The sequence below is a fragment of the Muscardinus avellanarius genome (assembly GCF_963383645.1).
Source record: "Muscardinus avellanarius genome assembly, chromosome: 3".
In the NCBI taxonomy this organism is placed as follows: domain Eukaryota; kingdom Metazoa; phylum Chordata; class Mammalia; order Rodentia; family Gliridae; genus Muscardinus; species Muscardinus avellanarius.
The window spans coordinates 29,326,617-29,346,637 of record NC_137788.1 but is presented as its reverse complement, the minus strand read 5'-3'; the positions used below and the strand labels follow the sequence as shown (position 1 = coordinate 29,346,637).

Below are 20,021 nucleotides of genomic sequence, written 5' to 3'. Positions count from 1 at the left end.
GACCCGGTTTCAAAATAAAGAATAAAAAATTGGGCAGGGTGTGTAGCTCAGAGGTCAAATGCCTCTGGGTTCCATCCCCAGACCCACACACACACAAAAAATGCGACCATTTCATCCTATAATTAATTAATGTGAAAAAGACATTTTTCATGAGATTTTTAACATTTTTTTGGGCAGTATTGGGGGTTGAAACCAAGAACACTCTACCTCCAAACTATACCCCCAGCCCTATTTTATTTTTTTATCTTGAAACAGGGTCTCTAAGTTGATGATGTTGGCTTTGATCCTGCGATCTTCCTGTCTCAGCCTCCCAAGAACTGGGATGGTGTGTACCACCATGCCTGGCTCATTCTTTTTTTCTTTTTTCACTAACTTTTTAAGGTCTGGTATGTATTTCAGTTACAGCCCATCTCAGGTCAGACTAGTTATATTTCAAGTGTTCTACACAGGACTATCAGGAAGCGGGGAGAGGGGTCCTAAGCCCCAGGACAATCTGAAGCGGGGTAGGGGGCAGCCAGCATGAGTGGTGTGACATCTTCATCATCTGTCTTCCTCTCCTCAGCCATTCTTCTACCTCGCTGCTCCTGCTGTTTCCAGCCAAATCAGCCTCACCTTTAAGGCTCCCTAAAAGGGAAGGACAGGCGAGAGCCTGGAGGGCCGACTCTCTGCCCTGGTGCAAACACTCAGGGTAGAGCTGAGCCATTGCTGCACAGTGGGCCCTGCAGCCTGGGAGTGTGATTGTGCACCTGTCTGTCTCCAAGATGATGCCCTGGAATGTGAACACTGACCTTCAGAAAGCCCCCTGCAGAGCTGGGCGTGGTGGCGCTCGCTTGTAATCCCAGCACTTGGGAGGCTGAGACAGGAGGATCGCACAGGTTCAAAGCCAGCCTCAGCTACTGAGTGAGGCTCTCAGCAACTTAGTGAGACCCTGTTTCCAAATAAAAACATAAAATAGGTCTGGGAGTATAGCCTGGAGGTAGAAAGCCTCTGGGTTTCACCCCCACTACCACAAAGATTAAAAAAAAAAAGAAAGCCCCCTGCATTTGTAGTCCTCTGAAAAAGCAGTTTTCTGCATAATCCTCACATGGGGCAGGGGGCAAGACATGGCACACCTCACTCCAGTGGAATGTTCTGTAAAGACTCTCAGTTGGAATCTGCATCTTGGAAAATAATCAGGATCTTTTGGAGGTGAAGATCAACTGCTTCTGGCCCGAGACAATACATGTCCCACCACAATCCTAGCTTAAACTGCAGGCATGAGTTCAGCCTCTCAGAACCCACATCAAAGCTCTGCTAAGAGTCAGATGTAGTGGTGCATGCCTTTAATCCCAGTACTTGGGAGGCTGAGGCAGGAGGATCACAGGTTCAAGGCCAGCCTCAGCAACCTAGTGAGACTCTCGGCAACCTCAGGCGACCCTGTTTTAGAACAAAAAATAAAAAGGTATAGCTTGGAGGTAGAATGCCCTTGAGTTTAATTTTCAGTACAAATAAATAAATAATATTCAAAGAGTGAAAGGCACAGCCTTTGACCAGTGGTGCAGTCACTGCAGTGGATCCCACTGTCCAGCAGAGAGATCTGTGGAGGAGAGGGAAGGGGAACAAGAGGGAGAAGGTGGCAACAGAGGTCACTTTGTTTCCTAAATAAACTCCCATCCAATGAAACAAAGCACTCTTTCTTCCCAGCCCAATTCTCATTCTTGTTTAGCCAAACTGGTGTCTCCTCTAGGAAGAAGGAGGAAAGCTCTTTTGTGAGTGTGTGTGTGCAAAGAAAGACCCACATTTGTTTATGCATCACTGCCAGTAGCTCTGTGCCCACAGTAGAATAGAGTGGCGTCGCTTAGGGCCACGGAGATGCAAAGAGAATTTTGTGGTGTTCAGGGCTCAGAGACATCCCTGCAAGCTGGGTTGATCAGGGAATGCCCCAAGAAGCAGGTAAGCTTCCGCTGCGCCTTGGAGAGAAATGAGAGCAAAGAGAAGGAAAGGAGGGCACTTGAGCAGGGGAATCTATGTAGACTCATCTACATAGCTCTTTAGAGTTTACAAAGTGTGCTCACATGTGTAATCTCATTTCATTCTTACTGGGCTGGAGGACCCCAGAGGTACTAGAGCATAGTAATTAAGAGTGCGCTTCCTTAACAATTTCTGCTTAAATGTGGCAGATGGAATAGATGCATTTATATCTCCTTCCTTAATAAATGTCACACAAATAGTAGAATATAAAGGAGTCAATGGTGGACCAGAATTTGGAAGATGGCAAGTGGACAGAGGAATGGGCAGAACTGAAATGATTGTATACTGAGTCCTAGAGCAAAGAATGCCAGAGAATTCCTCTAGCTGGAGTCCCAGGACCAGGAAGATCACATATTGAAAGCACCCATCACTGTAGAAGTGGGAGTGCGGTACGGGCTAAGAACAAGGGAATGGGTTAGAAGTTGGCTAGGAAGTAAGTCTCTTCCTTATCACACATAGCTGTCCACCCTGGCAGGGACTAGAGGTTTTATTTTGCTTAAAATGTGAGCCAGAGGCCGGGTGTGGTGGCTACACACTTGTAATTCCAGCGCTTGGGAGGCTGAGACAGGAGGATCGCACAGGTTCGAAACCAGCCTCAGCTACTTAGTGAGGCTCTCAGCCACTTAGTGAGACCTTGTTTCTAAATAAAATAAAATAAAACAAAATAAAATAAAAATAGGTCTAGGAGTATAGCCTGGAGGTAGGAAAGCCCCTGGGTTCTACCCCCAGTACCACACACACACACACACACACACACACACACACACACACACAAGAGGACTGTGAACACCCCTGAGTCCAATCCCCACTACTAAAACAAACAAAAATTAAAAAGTACTTTTTTCACCTATGAATTTCTGCACAAGAGTAAAATGGTGTTTCAAATTTTTGGAGTATTGCAAGAAATTTTAAAGCCTGGCGTGGTGGCGCATGCTTGTAATTCCAGTGCTTAGGAGGCTGAGACAGGAGGATTGCACAGGTTCGAAGCCAGCCTCAGCTACTTAGTGAGGCTCTCAGCAACTTAGTGAAACCCTGTTTCCAAATAAATTATAAAAAATAGGTCTGGGAGTATAGCCCAAAGGTAGAAAAGCCCCTGGGTTCCACCTCCAGTACCACATACACAAAAAAGTGAACCAGATGGGCATGGTGGCACACACTTATAATCACAGTACTTGGGAGACTGAGACAGAAAGATTGAAGGTTTGTGACCAAGCTCAGCTTATTAGTGAGGCCCCTGCAACTTAGAGATATTATGTTTCAAAATAAAAAATAGGGGTGGGGGTGTAGCTCAGACAGAGAAATGCCCCTGGGTTCCAACCCCAGTACTGCAATAAATAAATAAATAAATAAATAAATAAATAAATAAATGATTAAAGATAGGGCTGGGGTGTAGCTTAGAGGTAGAATGCCTCTGGATTCAATCCCCAGTACCCCCCACTCAACACACAAAGTGAACCAGAGCCAGGTGTGGTGGTGCATGGCTGTAATCCCAGTATTTGGGAGGCTGAGACAGGAGGATCATAGATTTGCAGCCAGCCTCAGCAATTTAGTGAGGCCATCTGCAACTTAGTGAGACCTTGTTTTAAAATAAAATGTGAAGCTGGGCATGGTGGCGCACACTTGTAATCCCCGCGCTTGGGAGGCTGAGACAGGAGGATCGCACAGGTTTGAAGCCAGCCTCAGCTACTTAGTGAGGCTCTCAGCAACTTAGTGAGACCCTGTTTCCAAATTAAAAAAATAGTCGGGCGTGGTGGCAAACGCTTGTAATCCCCGTGCTTGGGAGGTGGAGACAGGAGGATTGCACAGGTTCGAAGCCAGCAGCGCTGGCGTAAGAGACCCTGTTTCAAAAATATAAAATAGGTCTGGGAGTGTAGCCCAGAGGTAGAAGGGCTTCCAGGAATCCCAGTACCACCAAAAAATAAAATTAAAATTAAAAATATAAAATAGGTCTGGGAGTATAGCCCAGAGGTAGAAGGCCTCTGGGTTCCACCCCCAGTACCACTAAATAAATAAATTAATTAATTAACTAATTAATTAAAATGTAAAAAGGGCTGGGGGTGTAGCTCAGAGGTAGAATGTTCCTGGGCTTCATCCTCAGTAACACACACACACACACACACACACACACACACACACACACACACACACGGAGGCTTGGAGATGTAGCTTGGAGGTAGAATGCTCCTGGGTTCAACTCCTAATACAGAGGCAGAGAGAGAGAAGGAGAGAGAGAGGGAGAGAAAGAGAGAGAGAGAGAGAGAAGGAGAGAAGGAGAGAGAGAAGGAGAGAGAGGGAGAGAAAGAGAGAGAAGGAGAGGAGAGAGAGAAGGAGAAAGAGAAAGAGAAAGAAGGAGAGGAGAGAGAGAAGGGGAGAAAGAGAGAGAGAGAATTTGCTAAAAAGTCTTTAGGGGGAGGAAGGCTCTTGGAAGGCTCATCCAGCGCAGTGTGCAGAGTGTGATGGGCGCGGGAACTTGGGGCATGGGTGCATCTTAGGAGGCTGCCACAACAAAATGACAATGTTTTAAACTGGAACACGGAGGCAGTGTCAGAGAAAAGAATTAATGAACAAGCTGGGCATGGTGATGCACTCTGTAATCCTATACTTTGGAGGCTGAGACAGGAGGATTACAGGTTCCTGGCCAGCCTCAGCAACTTAGTGAGACCTTGTTTTAAAATAAAAGAATGATAGCTAGGTGTGTTGGCATACACTTTTAATCCCAGTGTTTGGGAGGCTGAGACAGGAGGATTGCAGGTTCAGCTACATAATGATGCCCTCTGCAATTTAGTGAGATCCTGTTGCAAAATAAAGAATAAAACATAGATTGAGGGTGCAGCTCAGAGGTAGATGCTCCTGTTTAATCCCTAGTACTGCAAAAGAAAGAAAGAAAGAAAGAAAGAAAGAAAGAAAGAAAGGAAGAAAGAAAGAAGAAAGAAAGAAAGAAAGAAAGAAAGAAAGAAAGAAAGAAAGAAAGAAAGAAAAGCCAGGCGTAGTGGCGCACGCTTGTAATCCCCACGCTTGGGAGGCTGAGGCAGGAGGATCGCACAGGTTCGAAGCCAGCCTCAGCTACTGAGTGAGGCTCTCAGCAACTTAGTGAGACCCTGTTTCCAAATAAAATATAAAATAGGTCTGGGAGCATAGCCCGGAGGTAGAAAGCCTCTGGGTTCCACCCCCAGTACCACCAAAAGAAAAAGAAAGAAAGAAAGAAAGAAAGAAAGAAAGAAAGAAAGAAAAGGTAAGAAAAGAAAAAAGGAAAAGAATAAAATAGGCCTAGGGGTAGCTTGGAGGTAGAATGCCCCTGAGTTCCATCTCCAGTACCACAAAAAAGTCAATGAAATAGATGAACCTCTTTGTCAGACTAATCAGGAAAAAGAAAGGAGATAGTAATTACCAATCAAGAACCATAGAGGGGTTCCCAATGCAGAACTGACAAAAATTAAAAGAATAACAAGGGGATCCTATGAACAATATTAAGCCTGTATATTCGACAACTTGGTTAGAAAGGCAGTTTCCCTGAATGACCCAAGCTCACTCAAGAAGAAATAGAAGACTCGAATAGCCCCACATTTGTTAAAGAAATCACATCTTGCTTGAAGATAGAGGAGGATGTGCCTAGAACTTCACGTTGCTTTTTGCAACAAGCTGTGACAGTCAGTGCCATCATGGGTTTCATCCCACTCATCCAGCCCATGCAAAGATTCACTTAGGTTAGTTTGAAATGGCTTTCCATTTCTTGTTCACCAGAAGCATTTTGATGAGTTCAGATTCTTAAAGACTGCCCTTCCAGGATAATGTGGCCTGAGGTATCTGTCCTTGGTGCTGACAGGCACGCTTCTATTTCTGCTTCCAAGGAATTAGGACCACTGAACTCATCCTCAACCCCGGGGCACCCTGAACCCTGTGGATCTGTCCATGGTCCTGAGATCAATTCTCATTGCCGCTGTAGCCCTGGAGGTCCGTATCAAAGCTTATAAGTTAGTCGTATTCTACATGTGTGGGCTCCCTTCCGGCTGTGGCATCAGAGACTTCATTGCTTCCGCAGAATCCCACTCAGAGAAGGCTGAGGCCAAGCTGTTGTGAAAGATGGCCTCAACACTTGGAACAAGAGGCTAGCCATTAGTAGACAAATCCAGACCTGAGGAGGTCTGGCAAGATCAGGGCCACTGCTAAGTGGGCCGAGCTCCATCCTAGGAAGGTCAGGAGAAAAAATTAATGAAGGAAGCCTGCCACATGGACTTGGTGCAGTTGGGGCTATTAAGAGGTCACAGCCTGGCAGGGCACCCCTCAGATACCATGCTCCAAGCTTAGAATATAACCTTCCAGTCTAGATGGTCCTTGCGGGGGGGGGGGGTCTGATGAATTTGAGCCTGTGCTGGAAATTGATGGATTATGCCTCCAAAGGAATCCAATATTATGGGCTGAGATTCCTTGGAGGCAGAACTCTTCCAGGTCAGGCCAAGCGCAGAGGCTCATGCTGTCACTCATGTGTGACATTCAAATTATGGGCACAAGTGAGATCAACCAGGGAGGGCTTCCCAAAGATGGAGCCTCTTGAGGAGAGTGGAGAGGCGATTTCCAAAAAATATATTTAGTTCCCACTATAGGCTAGAATCTGCACAGTACTTTTACATATACTTCTCTATTTAATTCAAACAATTCAGTAATAAAGCTCCTATATTGGGGGTACTGGGGATTGAACTCTAAGGAATTCTACCACTAAGCTACACCCATAGACATTTTTAATATTTTTTTATTTTGTGGTACTGGAGATTGAGATGAGGAGCATTCTACCTCGGAGCTACACCCCAGCCCTTTTTATTTTTGTTTGGAAATTGGGTCTCACTAGACTGTTCAGACTCTCACTACTTGCTCAGGCTGTTCTCAAGCCTGTGATCCTTGTTTCAGTCTCCCAAGTACTGAGATTACAGGTGTACACCACCATGCCTAGATCATGTTTTTTATTTTGAAACAGGGTATCACTAAGTTGCTGGCTGTCTCATTATGTCACTGAAGTTGGCTTTGAACCTGAAAACCTCCTGTCCCACCCTCCCAAGTGCTGGCATTACAGGAATACACCATCTCATACCTAGCCTTTATTTTTATTTTTTAGCCCTTTTAATTTTATTTTTAGCCATTTAAAAAAAATTTTTTTGGTGGTACTCGGGGTGGAACCCAGAGACTTTCTACCTCCGGGCTATACTCCCAGACCCATTTTTTAATTTTTTTTTTTTTTTTTTTTTTTTTTTTTTTTTTTGCGGGTCTGGGGATGGAACCCAGGGGCATTTGACCTCCGAGCTACACCTCCTGCCCTATTTTTTATTCTTTATTTTGAAACCGGGTCTCACTGAGTTGCAGAGGGCCTCACTAAGTAGCTGAGGCTGTCCGCGAACCGTGATCCTCCAGGTCTCAGCCTCCCGAATGCTGGGATTACAAGCGTGCGCCACCACGCCCGGCTCCATTTTTTAATATTTTATTTGGAAACAGGGTCTCACTAAGTTGCTGAGAGCCTCACTAAGTAGCTGAGGCTGGCTTCGAACCTGTGCAATCCTCCTGCCTCAGCCTCCCAAGCACTGGGATTACAAGCTTGCACCACCACGCCTGGCTATTTTTTAGCCATTTTTATTCTTTTATTTTCCTTTTTGTGGTACTGGGGATTGAACCCAGAGGTATTCTACCTTTGAACTAAAGCCCAATCCTATTTTATTCTTTATTTTGAAACAGGATCTTACTAAGTTACAAAGGGTCCCACAGTTGTTGAGGCTGGCCACGTACCTGCGATCCTCCTGTCTCAGTCTCCCAAGTACTAAAATTACAAGCATGGACCACCACACGGGGCCTTATCCCTCTTTATTTTAAACAGGTCTCATTAAGTTACCACACACTAGCCTTCAAGCTGTGATCCTCTTGTCTCAATCTCCCAAGTACTGGGAATACAGGTGGTGAAAACATGCCTGGCTCCCTCAACTAACTCTTTTTTACTTTTATTTTGAGAAAGGGTCTTACTAAATTGCCTAGGCTGGCCTTGAACGTGGTCTTCTTGCCTCAGCCTCCCAAGTAGTTGGGGTTACAATTGTGTACCACCACACCTGGTGAGAAAGTTACTTTATCCTAAACATATAGGAGAATTAGGGCCTCATGGATCAGATAACTTGCCCGAGGTCACGTGGTCAGTATGCAACAGCACCCTGGCCTTTTCCACTACACTTCAGCTCCAAACCAAACCTTTATCCTCTTGCACTGGACACGCAAAGCAGGCCATGCCTTTCCGAAGGACACCCATCCTCTGCCAGCTGAACCTGGCATGGCTGACTGAGGTGGGTACCAGCCATGTCCTCCTCCTTGGTCAGCAGCAGCTGGAGGGGCTCTGGGAACCCACCTCAAACCCTGGGGTTTGAGGAATCTGGAGACTTCAGGGGTGGAGTGGGGGGAGGAAGGAACCTCTGTGAAGGGAGGAAGCTGGTGGGAATGGGGGTGGGAGAGGACTGGCTTCCTGCTGTTCCCAGAGCGATTCTCACCTGCCAATCGATGGCTGGAGACTCACGCAAGTGCTAATCAGCTCCATTGACACACACAGGCTGGGGCTACACTCCATTTTCACATGGAATGGCAGATCGATTCCTCATTCTCTCCAGTCCCTGGCCAGTCTCATCAGGCCATCTGCTCTTGAGGGACTGAGGCGCTGGTTAAGTCTCTGCACCTCTGGCCACCACCCTTCTCTCTCTGCTCCTCCAGAGCCAGGCAGGGAGGTACAGCAGAACTCTAGGTTGGGATTCAATGGGCCTGGGTCCCTCTTTCGGATCAGCAGCTAATTTCGTGACCCTGGACCAGTCCCTTCACCTCTTCTAACTTCAATTTCCTCACCTGTGTGATGGGATAGAGATGTCAGCTCTGTAGGGATCCTGTGAGGACCCAGTTATACTTAGTGAATATAAAGCCAGGAAACACTGCAAACTGTAACTCACATTAACAAGCAGCTGCTGCTAGAAGAACAGGTTCTTCACCCCCACACCCAGCCCCCCCCCCTTCACTCAAGCCCTATGTTTAGGGGCTGACAACGCTGGGAGAGAAGTCTTGAAGATGTTGTTCTAGAAGAGGTTTTCTCCTCTCATGGGTTGCTTTTTTTTTTTTTTTTTTTTCCAGTACTGAGGCTGAAACCCAGGGGCATTCTACCTCTGAGCTACATCCCCAGCCCGACTTTTTATTCTGTATTTTGAAACAGGGTCTCACTAAGTTGCAGAATACCTCACTAAATAGCCGAGGCTGTCTGCGAACCATGATCTTCTTGTCTCAGCCTCCCAAGTACAGAGATTACAAGTGTATGCCGCCGTACCTGGCTCTCTCAGGTTGCTTTGAGTTGCCCAAAATAGCTCTCAATCCCTCGTTTTGGGGACATGATCAGACCTCCTCGTGGGGACCTCTGGGATTCTGCAAACAGAGCTTAGAGGTGGCAGAAGCCAAGCAGGCAGGAGCTGGACCATGCCAACCCAGATGGAGCACCAGGGAAAAGGGTATTTCTAGGGCTTGGTGTAAATTTCTATACTTAAATCCTTTTTTTTTTTTTTTATGGAACTTGGGACTGAACCCAGGGGCATTCTACCTCCGAGCTACACTCTTAGCCATCCTCTTCCCCCGCCTTTTTTTTTGAAACAAGGTCTCGCTAGGTTGCTGAGTCTCACTACATTGCTGAGGCTGTCCTTGAATCTGTGATCCTACTATCTCAGCCTCCCAAATACCGGGATTTCAGGCATGGGCCCATCGCAACCAGCTGCTCACCTTCTACTTTATAAAATGAAATCTCACCTGTGTTGATAACAGGTGTTTTGACAGTACTCATCAGTTTTATTTAATTTCTAGAAAGGGGACTATTCTCTAGAGATGCTGTTCATTTTATTTCCAGGAATGTTCTTTTCCAGAAGACAGAGTCCTCTGCATCCATCAGTTTTATACCTTGGTCATTGATGAGGAGATGGAATAGGGGATTCTTGCCCAAGATAGGCTTATCAAATTCTTTCCAATTTCATGTGCACAGGGGAGGGAAGTAACCATTTTGGAGGCGGCCCAAATAAATAGTGCGAGTGTAAACAGAGGAAGCCAATTTGCTGAGCGATTAGAAGAAATATACAGAAAAAGGCAGAGGCAAGAACTCAACAGACTCTCAGAGAGAGCCATGGGGCAAATTGTCACGGTTTTCTAGCTCCAGAGCGGATCAGCTGTAGTTGTGCACATATTGGCATTCAGCCAGTTTCCCCTATGTCCTTCCACTATAAACAGTCTTTATAAAGCTGGACTGCATGCCCTTTCTATTCCTTGCAGTCAAATTGTGTGTGTGTGTGTGTGTGTGTGTGTGTGTGTGTGTGTGTGTGTGTGTGTTTTACTAGGGATTGAACCCAGGAAGATCTGGCCTCCAAGATGTATACCCAGTCGTATTTTGTTTTATTTTTTGAGGTATTTGGATTGAACATGGGCAGTCTACCTCCAAGCTATACCCCCAGCCCTATTTTATTTTTTATTTACATTTGGAAACAGGGTCTTTCTAAGGTGATATGAGCCTCACTAAATTGCTGAGACTGGCTTCAAACCTGAGATTCTCTTGTCTCAGCCTTCTAATTGCTGGGATTACAGCTTTACACTACCACACCTAGCTCCTATTTTATTTTGAAACAGCATCTTGATGAGTTGCTAATGGTCTCATTAAGTCTCTGAGACTGACCTTGAACCTTCGAACCCCTTGTCTCAGCCTCTCAAGTACTGGGAATACAGGGGTTTGCCATCACTTCAGGCTTGAATGGCCCTCTATGTAGAACAGACCCCAAGTATGCAACTGCTGCTTTAACTTTAAAAAAACTATATAGTATTGTTGGGCATGGTGGTAAACACATGTAATTCCAGTACTAGGGAGGGTGAAACAAAAAGATTGCAGGTTTGAGGCCAGCCTGGGCAATTTGGTGAGACCCTGTTTCTTTTCTTCCTTTTTTTCATTTATGTATGTATGTATGCTTGTATCTCTGTGTGTGGTACTGGGGATTGAACTTATTATTATTATTATTATTCTCCTTCTCCTTCTTCTTCTGCATCATTCTACTTCTGAGCTACATCCTCAGGCCTTTTTCTTTTCTTTTTTTTTTTTTGTGTGGGTTTGGGTATGGAACCCAGGGGCATTTGACCTCTGAGCTACACCCCCCTGCCCTATTTTTTAATCCTTTTTTTCCATTTTTACAGCCCAGGGGACTTTATTTATTGTTTGTACACCTATTATGCCATAAATTCATAGGGAATAGGTTCCAGCAGCTCAGGCTCCTTCCCATTGGTTCTCACAAAGTGTGCTTCTCTGGGTGGAGCGGGCTGGCGCTTCAGCTGAACCCACGTGCCTTTCTCTTTGGCTTCCTTCTTCTTCTGATCATTTTCTTTCACCCGCTTCAGGAAGCTGTCTCGACTCTTAGAGTGCTTAATATGCTCAATACGCACATTAATTCTCTTCGCAAGAATCTTGCCCTTGACTTTCTTGTTTACCACAATGCCAACAGCATGCTGGGTAACATTATAGACTCTTCAGTTTTGCCACGGTAACATTTGTGAGGCATTCCTTTTTGAACAGGACCCATTCCCTTAATGTCTACAATATTACCCTTCTTGTAGATTCGCATGTATGTGGCCAGAGGAACAACTCCATGTTTTCTAAAAGGCCTAGAGAACATATAACGGGTTCCTCTCCTCTTCCTTTTTGTGTTCGTCATTTTGGCGAATTACTGGAAGATGGCGGCGAAAGGTTTTATCCTTTATTTTGAAACAGGGTCTCACTAACTTGCAGAGGCCCTCACTAAGCAGCTGAGGCTGTCTGTGAACCTCGATTTTCCGGTCTCAGCCTCCCAAACGCTAGGATTACAAGTGTGTACCACCAAGCCCGGCTTCCTTTTTAATTTTTTTGAAACAAGGTCTTGCTAAGTTGCTGAAAGTTTTGGTACGTTGCTGAGGCTATCTTCAAACCTGTGATCTTCCTGTCTCAGCCTTCCAAGTACTAGGATTACAGGAGTGCTCCACTATGCCTGCCCAGGAGAACCTATTTCAAAATAAAAATAGAAGATGCACACCTGTAATCCTAGTACTTGGAAGGCTGAGACAGGAGGATTGCAGGTTCACAACCAGTCTCAGCAATTTATCAAGGCACTCCACAACTCAGTAGTACCCAGTTTAAAAAAAATTAAATTAAATAGGCCTGGGGTGTAGCTCAGAGGCAGAATGCCCTGAGTTCAATCCCAAGTAACACACACACACACACACACACACACACACACACACACACACACACAGCTGGGGTGAGGCTCAGAGGTGGAGCATCCATATACACACACAAATAAAACCCAACTATATAGTATTAATACTGATACATTCAGTGGAATCAATTACCAAACACAGAATTAGAGGCTGTTTGTCATGGGACAATTTTTCAAAATGCTTCTGAGTTAGCACCTGCACATGGCATGCACCCAGTACTGTATGAGGGCAACCACCATCCCTTAGCAGCACTAGATGTTTCTGCTTTTGTTTTGTTTTCATTTTTTTCAACAATGCAGGGCCTTGCACAGGCTAGACAAGCGCTTTACCACTGAACTATATCCCCAGCCACTTGGACTGTGTGTGTTTCTGGGGATTGAACCCAGGGGCATTTTTACCTCTGAGCTACACCTTCAACCCTATTTTACTCTTTATTTTGAAACAGGGTCTCACTAGGTTGCTGAGAGAGTCTTGCTAAATTCCTGAGGCTGGTTTCAAACCTGAGATCCTCCTGTCTTAGCCTCCCAAGTACTGGGATTACAGGTGCACGACACCATGCCTGGCTGGAATTCATGTGTGTGTGTGTGTGTGTGTGTGTGTGTGTGTGTGTGTGTGTGCATGTGTGTGGTATTGGGGATTGAACCCAGAGGCATTCTATCGCTGAGCTACATCCCAGACCTATTTGTTTATTCTTTATTTGGAAACAGGGTCTCGCTAAGTGGTGGAGGACCTCACTAAGTAGTTGAGGCTGGCCAGGAACCTGTGATTCTTCTGTTTCAGCCTCCTAAGTACTGGGATTACAAGCGTGCGCCACCATGCCCAACTGGATCATCTTTTTAAGATGTTAATCTTTGTAGCTATTTGTTTGTTTGTTTGTTTGTTTGTTTGTTTGTTTGTTTTACAGTACTGGGGGTGGAACTCAGGGGCATTCTACCTCCAGGCTATACGCCCAGTACTATTTTTTATTCTTTATTTTGAAACCAGGTTTCACTGAGTTGCAAAGGGCCTTGCTAAGTAGCTGAGGCTGGCCACAAACCTCAATCCTCCTGTCTCAGCCTCCCAAATACTGGGATTACAAGCATTTGCCATCATGCCCAACTCGTAACGACTTTAGAAGCTTGAATGTGAGGTTCATCCTCAGCAAGTGGGCTTCGCAGGAGTAAGTAGTTATCAAGAATTGTGATGAAGCCAGGTGTGGTGGTGCACACTTGTAATCCCAGCATTCAGGAGGCTGAGACCAGAGTATCTCTTGGACAGCCTCAGCTACTTAGTGAGGCCCTCTGCAACTTAGTGAGACCCTGTTTCAAAATAAAGAATAATAAACAGGACAGTGAGTGTAGCTCAGAGGTCAAATGCCCCTGGGTTCATATCCCTAGACCTGCAATCAATCAATCAATCAATAAATAAGAATTGTGATGAGCCGGGCGTGGGGGCACATGCTTGTAATCCCAGCATTATGGAGGCTGAGACAGGAAGATCACGGTTCGTGGCCAGCCTCAGCTACTTAGTGAGGCGCTTTGCAACTCAGTGAGACCCTGTTTCAAAATAAAGAATAAAAAATTGGGCTGAGGGTGTAGCTCAGAGATAGAATGCCCCTGGGTTCCATCTCCAGTACCACAAAAAATAAAAAATAAAAATTGTGATAATTGATGTTTCATGCCTACAATCCCAGAGACTAAGGATTATAAAATGAAAGACAGAAGATGGCGACCGAGAAAAGCGGGGCTTAAGAGCCCCGCTAACAACCAATCTCAATTACCACAAAATCAACGCCTTTCATAGCCAGAAAACACCATCACCAGAAAAACAAAAAAATCACCAGGCTCCAGAGAGGAGGGGGTCTCAGAACAGAGCTCAGAGCCACAGAGGAGGTATGCCGGCCTCACAGCTGAGGACGCAGCAGCAGTGCCTAACTTCCGGCGGCAGCAGCGAGTTCATCGGACGGCTACGGCTACAGACCAACGCACTCAACAGCCCACCAGGCTCCAGAGAGAAGCGGCAGAAAGCGAGCCGAGGTGAGCCACTGCGGAACAGCCGGGCAGGATTCGGCAGATTTTTCGGCGCAGGGAGCATCTAAAGCTCCCAGTGGCTGGGCTCAGCACACGCTGCAGGGACTCAGAGTGGAGCTCAAAACCAGAGAAATACGCCAGCCTCACGGCCGAGGGCGTGGCAGCAGCGCCATATTGTCACCAACGGCAGCAGCAGCGAATTCACCGAGTCCACTACAGACAGCTCCATCTGCGTACTCAACAACAGTGAGTCAAATTGTGGGCCCCAGAGGAGAAATCCCAGTACTGACTCCCAGGGACTTGACCCAGTGGGGGAGTGGCAGTGTCAGAGATACCACACCATAGGAGAACGCCCAACCTGGCACCCCCATAGTCTAAAGCAGCCTCTATCGACTCCCTGGGTCTGAGACTCTATGGTACAACCCAGTAAAGGAGTAGTGGGATCTGAGATACCACAGACTCGAGACCCAGAGCACTTTAAGTGAAGTCATAGTGACCCAAGGGAAGAACCCAGAGAAGGCACAAACTTCCGAAATCATGGGAAAGAGGAATAACAATGGAGCAATGAATGCCCACAACCCCACAACATCAGAACCCGATAAAACAGAAATTCAGAGATTTCTAGAAGATCAAATCAGGAAAATAACTGTAGAAATAATAGAGGTGTTTTGAAAAGAATTCAGAGAGAGCCAAAAAGAGATAAAGGATGCAATTAATGAAGTAAAGGCCTCAATTCAAAGTACAAACAACTGATTAGACCACATGGAGAATAGAATCTCGCTTTTAGAAGATGATCAATCCAAAAATGAACGCATAGTTTCTAATTTAGAAAAAAATATCCGACAGCAGGAATCTGACATTGAAGAAATATGGGTCCATTTTAAGAGCCTAACCTAAGAATAATTGGAATAGAGGAGGGAAAAGAAAGTGAAACCAAAGGGATCAACAATCTCTTCAAGGAAGTAATAGCAGAAAATTTTCCAAGCATAGAGCAAGAGGTCGATACACAGGTCCAGGAAACTTATAGAACTCTCTTTAGACAGGATCGGAGAAGAGGATCCCTACACCACATAATTGTCAAAATGACCAATGTGGAAGCCAAGCAGAGAATCTTAAAGGCAACAAAAACAAAGGGCCAAGTGACATTCAGAGGCAAACCAATTAGAATCACTCCAGACTTCCCAAACCAAGTCATGAGAGCCAGAAGGGCTTGGAGTAACATATTCCAAACTCTGAAAGAAAACAACTTCCAGCCAAAAATTTCCTACCCAGCAAAACTTTCTATCAAATTAGATGGAGAAATAAGAAGCTTCCATGACAAACAGAAACTGAAGGAATTTATGTCTTCAAAACCAGCGCTAGAGAAAATACTCAAAGAGATTAACTACAAAGAAGAAATAGGTAACACACACCAGAACCAGAGAAACAAGATTTTCCATCCAACAGACAACTAAGATTGGTTATCTGTGGAGATTCATTATTTGTTAGTCTTTTACCTATCTCTAAATTGTATTGTTTGCTTTTATTGTTGTTAATTTTTAGGATTTCTAGTTGGAATATTAATATACCTTCAGATATAGCATTTGGAAATATTTTATCCCATTCTATCAGTAACTTTTAACTCTGTTTACATTGTCTTTGGATATACAATATTTTTTTATTTTTTAGGGAGTTTGTATACTCTTCTGTTGCCTGTGCCATTGAAATCATATCCAAGAAATCACTGCCAATTTCAATGTTGTAAGGTTTTATGACCCAGATTTTCTTCTAAAAGTTTATAGTTTTAAGATTTATATTTATGTCTTTTATCTATTTTGAGTTAATAGTTGTATATGAGATTAGGCAAGGGTCCAATTTTATTCTTTTTCATGTAATTATTATTTTTCAACAATATTTAGTTAAAAGATTATTATTTCCTCCACCAAATGTTCGTGGAAACCTTGTCAAAAATAACTTGACAATATAGGGAAGAATTTAGCTCTAGGCTTTTATTTAGGCTTTTATTTATTTTAATGGTTTATATATCTGCCTTTGGAACAGTACTACACTGTTTCAATTATTGTAGCTTTATATGGTTTGAAATCAGAAAATATATATCTTTTAGCTTTGTTCTTTTTCGAGATCGTTTTGGGTATCTAGAGTTTATATTCCATATTAGGATAGATTTTTTTCTAAAAAATAAAAATATAAATATATGATAGTTTCACCTAAAAAAAAGAAAAAAATATTCTCTGGTAAGAAAGAAAGCAAAAAGAAATATTGAAATGTTATCTTTAAGTTATCAAAACTTGGTATCAGACAAATGAAACTGTTATGTGAGATTATCATTTTTAATTTTGGATAAATTGCTATAATACTAGATGTCAACCACTAAGCCAAGCATGGGAAGGAGGGATGGGGAGGGAATGGGGTGGGGATCAGGTGGGGGTTGACTGGGCAATGTGTGCATGTATGTCTACAAAAGTTTTTTGTATCCCACTATTATGTATGAATACAGTGCACCAAAAAAAAAAAACAAAAAAAACCCTCAGCTCCAAATAAAGGAAAAAAGAAATAAAAAGAAAAAAAATGAAAGACAGCCTGGAGCAACATAACAAGACCCTGCCTCAAAAAAAATAAAAAATAAAAATAAGTTTAAAAAAAGAGATAAAAAATTGTGATGACAGTAATGATAATGTCAAGTATTCAGATGAGTCTAGCGTGTGACAGGGACAATGTGGACTGTGGGCTGGGGGCCAGGTACATCGTCACAGTTGAGCCCTCGGCTGGGAGGCCCTGGGGAGATGACAAGTGGCTTCTGAGCGCACACCAAGCCATCGTTGTCACTGTGATTATTTCTGCCATCAGTGCTGGTGTTATGTGACAGTGTGGCAGGTGCCAGCCGCGAGCTGGCTCGCCACGCTTCCTCATGGCAGAACATCAGGGGAGCAAACGCTCCTCCAGGGTGAGCGGCAAGGGGACCAGACCCAGGCTGGGCCATCAGCCTGGAGTCCCCGCAGTCCAAATCTTGGTTCTGGCCTTTAGTCCAAAGCCTCAATATGTCAGGAGTTGGGAAGAGACAAGTGGAGTGCTGTGGGGCAGAAGTCACTAGGTTAAAGGGCCCTGAGCAGGAGGGCTCATCAACTTTCACTGGATCAGAGCCTGAGTGGACAATGGGGTACTTCGGGGTGAGCTCCATGTGGAAGCTCCATTGAGATTAGAATGGAAGGGGACAGGCGAGGCAGGGATTAGCATGGTTTTGTTATTGTTGTTGTTATTTGTTTGTTTATTTTTGCTTTTGGTACTAGGGATTCAATCCAGGGGCATTCTACTGCTGAGCCACTCCCCAGCCCTTTTATTATTTTATTTTATTTTATTTATTTATTTTTTTGGTGGTACCGGGGTTCCTGGAAGCCCTTCTACCTCCAGGCTACACTCCCAGACCTATTTTATATATATATTTTTTATTTGGAAACAGGGTCTCTTAAGCCAGCGAGGCTGGCTCTGAACCAGTGCAATCCTCCTGTCTCCGCCTCCCAAGCACGGGGATTACAAGCGTGAGCCACCATGCCCTGCTATTTATTTTATTTTTTTTAATTTGAAACAGGGTCTCACTAAATTGCAGAGGGTCTTGCTAAGTTGCTGAAGCTGGTCTCAAACCTGCAATCCTCGTGTCTTAGTCTCCCAAATACTAGGATTTTAGGGGTGCGCCACCATGCCCCGCTAACATGTCCTTAATTCCTTTGTAGTCCCAGACCCTGGGAGGAGGCACATAAGGCTTGCTGATATTGTATAATTTCCTTGGGGATCAGGAATCAGATGGCACAAATGATACTTCTGATGTTTGTGCAGAATCTGCATAGGTCCTCTGTGATTTTTCCTAAAGAATCCCAGAATCACTATATTGAATGATTATAGGCTTCCTAAGTGAATGGAATTCTCTAGATGTCATTAAGTCTATTCCCCTGCCTCTGGGCAAGAGGTTGAAACAATTACAGATGATAAATAACAATTGTCTGTCAGTGAACTGCTTTGTGCAGTTTCAGACAGTATAAAATAGCAAACAGGGCTCTCAGATCCTGCACCAGTTCAGTTCCACTGGGGCCATGAGGTCCAATGGGATCTTCAAGGAGAGTGTTATGTTTGGGGCCATCAGCAGATGCGACTTCCCTGGCCCCTGGAGGTAATACAGAGCAGGAAGGTGTCATTTGTCTGAAAGCCCCTGGGTTGCCTGAGCTCCTGCTGAAGACACCAGCCAGCCCCAGTGTTTGTATTCTAGGTCCCAGGAGTGATGGGGGCAAACAGGAGATCTTTACAAGACAGTTACAAAGTTTACCCAACTTCTAGGCTTCTGATTTTCAGGCTGACCTCTTCCCTGGGACTGCCTCCGTTCCAAAATCTCCTAACTGAAAGCCAGATTTCCTTTTCCTGGACTAGTAGAGAGGAAGTGAGAGTTTGAAATTAAAGCAGATTCTTATCTGTCTTGGTTTTATTTCTCTAATGCTTTGCTTCTATCACTTCAGGGGAACTTGGGCCAAGAATGGTGCTGTCTTTCAGAGTATTTATCCCAAATCTGCATAGCTCACCTGCTTGTACCTAAATCAGTCTACAGCTGCCCCCACACCATGACCCAGCCCTGGCTGTCTCCTTTGCCTGCCTCTTCAGTGGAGCATCCATGGGCTGCCTGGCTTCTTGCACACTTTAGTTTGCTACCATTCATTCCCTCCGGTCCAACCTCTCCTATAATGGACTTCCTTCTGACACGATATGGGGACCTCCAGTGCTGAGAGATGGGCACTGCTTGGCCCTTTGCACAACTGCTGGACAGCTCTGGGCCTTGAACAGCAACCTTTGCAGATAGTTCCTACCATATAATGTAGGACCAAAGCGGGGCCATGACAGGCTTTAGCCATACAGCAAACATGCTAGGCCTAAGTTCCAGGAATACAACTAACAGTTAGGTGACAGTTTTGGCATCTGGGTCAGGATGAAAAACTCCCAACCAATACCAGGAGGCACGAACCAAATGGGAGGCACCAAGTATCCTGTCCTTGCTTGTGATAAGAACAGTAAAAATTCCTTTTGGTTTAAAGATAACTCCTTTGCAAATCACAGTCTGAGTGACTAAAATGTATAAAACTGCCTTGGAACGAAGACTCGGGGTCTTTGTCAAGACTCCGCTGCTTTTGAGAGACTGGCTCGAGCCAATTCCCCAAAAAACCCCCTTACTGCCTTTGCATTATTATGTGTGGTGGTGGTCTCTGTCACCCTGGGATCCCAGACTTTGAGTATAACAATACCAGGCACTAGGCTAAGAATGTTGTTTTACTTAGCTTTACAGCTACTCTATGAGGTAAATTCTATCACAAGCATCCCCTAACCCATTTTATTTTATTTTATTTATTTATTTTTTTGGTGGTACTGGGAACGGAACCCAGGGGCCTTCTACCTCCGGGCTACACTCCCAGACCTATTTTATATTTTACTTAGAAACAGGGTCTCTTAAACCAGCTGAGGCTGGCTTTGAACCTGCGCGATCCTCCTGTCTCAGCCTCCCAAATGCTGGGATTACAAGCGTGCACCACCACGCCCAGCTCCCATTTTATTTTTTTATTTTTTTATTTTTGAGGTACTGTGGATAGAACCCAGAGGCATTCTACCTCCAAGCTACCCCCCAGCCCTATTTTTTTTAATTTTTTTATTTTGAAACAGGCTCTCACTAAGTTGCGGAGGGCCTCACTAAATAGCTGAGGC

At 44.7% G+C, this 20,021-nt stretch overlaps 1 pseudogene across 1 annotated transcript; it reads right to left on the bottom strand.

Moving 5' to 3' along the window:
- Window positions 1-11,259: 11,259 nt before the first annotated feature.
- On the bottom strand, window positions 11,260-11,758 carry LOC308259820 (large ribosomal subunit protein eL21-like; annotated as a pseudogene). The gene has a single exon. The product of its transcript is annotated as a large ribosomal subunit protein eL21-like (transcript).
- Window positions 11,759-20,021: the final 8,263 nt, after the last annotated feature.